Source organism: Cannabis sativa, chromosome 4 (genome assembly GCF_029168945.1).
Source record: "Cannabis sativa cultivar Pink pepper isolate KNU-18-1 chromosome 4, ASM2916894v1, whole genome shotgun sequence".
In the NCBI taxonomy this organism is placed as follows: Eukaryota; Viridiplantae; Streptophyta; class Magnoliopsida; order Rosales; family Cannabaceae; genus Cannabis; species Cannabis sativa.
Genome location: NC_083604.1, coordinates 9143942 through 9149761, shown reverse-complemented (window position 1 = coordinate 9149761; position 5820 = coordinate 9143942).

Here is a 5820-nt window from a genome sequence, read left to right as displayed (position 1 = left end):
GTAGAGAGAAAAAAAAAGTGTGGAGAACATAAAAATAAATTAATTTTTCATGTTTGATATGAAAAATTTTGTTGAATTAAGTATTTTTCTATACAATTTTTCTTTCCATACCATGAGAATATTTTAATTTTTATTTTCTATTTTTTCTTACATTTTTTCTATTTTTTTTTCTCACCAAAATTCAACTTCCATAAAAAAATTTACATTCATAGTTCAATTAGAATAGTAATTATTCTTAAATGTTTTTTTTTTTTTGTATATATTTAAATTTAAAATGATAATATATGAGCTCAACATAATCATCGTACACTCATAAATAAGTGGTAATTAAAGACTTATTAAATTAGAGTAGAAAAAAATACATAGAATAGAAATTAAGTAACTCATTTATAAAAAATAAGACTTAAATTTTGTAAAGGCTAAGTTGGAAAATGACGCAAAATTAGTTAAGTAAAAGTCTATTCTATTTTTTAAAAAAAAAATAGCAAAATAGTCAAATATAATAAATATATACAAATTATAAAACTATTTCATGTCAATATATTTTTTAATTTTTTTATATAACGATAATATGTTTTATAAATTTTTTAATATTGCATATTAATTTCAAGGGTAAATATTATTTTGGATCCTGTGTTTTGCAAAAGTTATCAATTTGACCCTTTGTTTTGTTAAATGATAAAATGGACCCTGTATTTTCTAAAATGGTACAAATAGGACCCTGAATTGATTTTTTCATCAAAATAAAATTTAATTATAATCCGATCTAAAAGTATTATCACAAAATTGTTTATATTTTCTGTATCTGTTCGTATTAGGAATTGTTTTCAAGTTGATTATATTAAAAAAAAAAAAAGTTGTCAAAAATTAAGCTCAGGGTCCTATTTTTACTATTTTGGAAAATACAGGGTCCATTTTGTCATTTAACAAAACACAGGGTCCAATCAGTAACTTTTGCAAAACACAGGGTCCAAAATAGTATTTACCCTAATTTCAATAATTACAACAAATAAATATGCTATATCATTAAATATATACATTATATATAAAATAATATTTGATATATCGTAGCACAGAAAATTAATATAACATAGTAATAAAATTATATACTACAAAAAAATTTAACAAAAATATTATTAACATATCGTATACACCATGCTAACAAAATTATATATACCACTATTAAAATACGTATACTATGCCAACAAATTTATATATAGTCATTATATATATAAAAAAATAAAAATTAATTATCATCTTAAATAAATATTATACTATATAACGAAAAGTATATAAGATACAACAAACAATATATACTCAAAATAATTAAAAATAAAATAATATTGTAGAAAAAATATATATACCAAACTAACAAAATTATATACCATTATTAAAATAATTATACCACACCCACAAAATTATAAACCATTCACAAAATATTTTTTACTTTTTTCTTTTCTCGCCAAAATTTAATTTCCAAACATAACGAAAAAGATTTTACATTATAATTCAATTAGATGAGTAATTATTCTAACATATTTTTTTATATTTAAAATTAAAATTATAAATATATGAGCTCAACATAATCATCCTACACTCATAAATAAATAGTAATTAAAGACCTATTAATTTAGAGTAGAAGAAATACATAGAGTAGAAATTAAGTAGCTCATTTATAAAAAAAAAAAATAAGACTTAAATTTTGTAAAGATTAAGTTGGAAAATGACCCAAATGGATACATTAGTTAGGTAAATGATCAAATATAATAAATATATAATAAAAATTATAAAACTATTCCATGTCAATAAATTATTTTATTTTTTATTTTTTACAGAACGATAATGTATTTTATTAAAATTCTAGTATTGCATATTAATTACAGTAATTATAAAAAATAAATATACTATATCATTAAATATATACATTACATATAAAATAATTTTTAATGTATCGTAGTACAGAAAATTAATATAACGTAATAATAAAATTATATACCACAAAAAAAAATTAATAAAAATATACTTAGGGGTAAATACCATTTTAGACCCTGTGTTTTGCAAAAGTTACAGATTGGACCCTACGTTTCGTTAAATGACAAAATGGACCCTATATTTTCTAAAATGGTAAAAATAGGACCCTGAGTTTAATTTTAGACAACTTTTTTTTTTTAATACAACCAACTTGAAGATAATTCCTAATACGAACAGATACAAAAAATGTAAACAGTTTTATCATAACACTTTTAGATCGAATTATAATTAAACTTTAAAAATCAATTCAATGTCCTATTAGTATTTGTACTATTTTAGAAAATACAGGGTCCATTTTGTCATTTAACAAAACACAAGGTCCAATTAATAACTTTTGCAAAATACAGGGTCCAAAATGGTATTTACCCTATAATTAGTATATCATACTCAAAAGGTATATGCTAACAAAATTATATATACTACTACTAAAATACGTGTACCATGCTAACAAGTTTATATATAGTCATATATATATCTATAAGAAAATAAAAATAAATTATCATCTTAAATAAATAATATACTATATACAACGAAAAATATATATCATACAACAAATAATATATACCCAAAATATTTAAAAATAAAATAAAATAATATCATTGAAAAAATGTATATAGTACACTAACAAAATTATATACCATTATTAAAATAATTATACTACGCCCATAAAATTATAAACCACCTTTATATATAATAAAATAGAAACTAAACATGACCTAAAATAAATGATGTATTATACAATAAAACTTATATACTATACAACAAAAAGTATATATACTAATTATTATTCGAGTTTCTGGATTAATGATATGTGTATTTTCAAGGCCCAAAATAGCCAAGATGGGCCCATCCATGTGCCCAATCAAGTTAATGGATTAGACCACAATGGAGTCAGGTTACGACTCGGAGTTCAGATGTAAATCCAACTTACAGGCACGATAAGGTCAGACCGCTTTAGTCCGGGAAAGGCTATCTTGCCCATAAGATGAAAAGTCCATCAGGACCTATCCAGATACGCTCACGGGGTAATCCAAATTGGGAAACTGAAGGGACATCCAAAAACATCCAGAAACCATCCTACGTGGATGTTTCCAGAAATAGGGTCTCACCAAGGTAAAGGTTTGTCCCCTGCGTAAGACCTAAAGAGTACGCACACCACCAAAAGGAAACAACATTTTTGTCCAATATCATAATCTTTGTACCAGTGTGGCTACACACGACATCTGTCACCACCAAACGGTCTCCACACGTACGAATGACCAATATCTTGTAAATTAGGCATTGCCCAATTGGCCCAAAGTCAATATATATTATATTTTACCCATCAGTGGACCTAGTTGACATCTTTAAATCTTACCAGGCCTGGATTCACCCATACCCGACTCAAGCCTATAAATAGAACATTATTCTTTCATGCAAAGGGTTGGCAAATCATTTTTGAAATCAAGGGCTAAGAATTAGGATTCTTAAACTTTAGCAGGAACACTCTTGTGTAAAAATACTTCAAATCTTTTCTAGCTAAATAACATTGACTCGTGGACTAAGGCTCATTAACGCTCTGACCACGTAAAAATCCTTATTTCTCATCCTTTAATTTATTTCTTTCTTAAGCTTATTTATTTTATAATCGGTTTTCAAAAATCTTGGTAAATATTTTAGTGCTTTCATTGAGAGCTTGAAGAAAGTTTTGACATAGTTTTCATCTACAACAATGGTTGCAACCCAAAAAGTAGTGGTCAAACCACCTGCTCAAGATTGTAGGGATAATGCAGCCAATGTCGATGAGAACCAGATCCCCCAAAAAACGCTTAGGCAGGTGTCACGGGGGACAGGGAAGCGTTTGAAGTGGGTATCCGCCCAAGCTGAGAAGACCAACACTGTAGGGAACTCGTGGATGATGATGTAGCAAGGTCATAAGGATGACCCTGAGGATGGCCACAATAAAAATCACAACAAGGATTATGAAGAAGAGTACTACAAGCAAGACCTTGAAGTACTATGACTACAATAAGAGCTTGAAGATACCCAAAAGAGGTTAGCATCTCAAAAATAGGTTAGAAGATCAAGAAGTGGTTTGGAGACAAATGCAAGAAGCCCTTGCACAGCTATAAGCACAGGATAATCTCTCTGAAGAAAACCTCATGCTAAAAATTTTAAATATCCTGGAGCTGGGTCGTTTGCTCCATTAAATGACAAAGTAAAAGGTGTAATGGGCGACCCTCTGAGAAAACCCACACACAATGTTCCACAGAACAACAGAAGAGAAGCTGACCAAACCAAGTAGAAAGAAAGGGACACTCAAGGCCCAGGGCTAGGCCAACAGATCAATCCACAAGGCATAGTCATGTGACATGATGGGCCACATCTCGACCTAAAAGATAGCATGTCAACAACAAACCTCAGGGATCGTCTGGATGCGAAATGAGAAAAAGTGAAGGGTGAGAAAGCAAGGCCTAGTGGAGGCAATTTAAGAAATAACATCAATGATAGGATCTAGGAACATGACCTCCCAAATGATCACACCAGGCAGCTAGAGGACCAAATAGTCACTTTAACAAAACTCACGGACCAGTTGGCCCAAAAACAAAGTGGAGCTGTATTTGACTCGAAAGATGAGAATCAGAGCCATGTGGAAAAAGAATCATTGAGACACAGTTGCCAAAAAAATTGGCTACCACAAATGGATTCATATGAAGGCAAGACGGACCCCAGGGCCTATCTATCCAAGTAAAATAGGTTAATGCAAGTGGCACAAGTAAGTGATAACAAGAAGACTAGTGGAAAAGGTTATCATCTGACTCTATCCAAAACTGGAAGGATTTACAATCCATGTTCTAGAAGCAATTTATAGTTGCTAAGGACTTTGATATAGAGGTCAACTCACTTACCAACATCAAGCAACAATCTAGGGAGAGGCTCAAGGCCTATAACCAACGGGTGAGAAAGGCAGTCGCCAAGACAAAAGTCATTAATGACATGAAGTTAGTGGCCTTGCAGTTAGGGATTTCAGTAGGATCCTTATATTGGAATGAATTGCAAAGGCAATGGTCTTAAACTTTGTCAAACTTCTTAAAAAGGTCCCAAGGTTTTATCAATATGGAGGATGCTTACACTCAACCCTTTGGGGTAGCTCTGGCACCTTCAATCAATGTCAGTAATTCTGCAATGCTCATGATTTCGTACATCATACCTCTTAAAACCCAGCATAAAACCTTAACTGTTATAGACCCACTGCCTCAAGGTATGTGCCTTCACAAAAAATTTCTCCAATTTTGGAGTGGCACAGACTGGATGCAGTGTCACTCCCAAGCAGATACAGACAAACCAACAAACAAGAGTTCTAGAGTTAGGCGTTACCCAGTCCCAAAGTAAGAGAAGCAAAAAGAGTCAAAGCTGGAGTGGAACTTTGAAGAAAGTAAGGTAAGGGTATAAATCCCAGTATTCTAAATATACTAATCTAGTAGACACATTCGAGAATGTCTGCCGAGCTAGGAGCAACACATCTCATTACAAGAAGCCACCTCTAGTAAGGGAGGTAAAAACAACAGAGATCCAAATAAAATGTCTGAATACCATGGAAATGTCACACATACAACAAGTGTAATATCCCGAAAATTAATATAGTATTTAATTAGACATATTTTATTAAATATGTAAATACTTTGGTAATGAAGTAAGATTATGATCTTACTTAGGGTAATTAGCGAGGATTTATTAAATGATTCTATAAAACGTAATTTATTAATTACGAAGATTATACTGAGATATGTGGGTATTGAGGATACCATT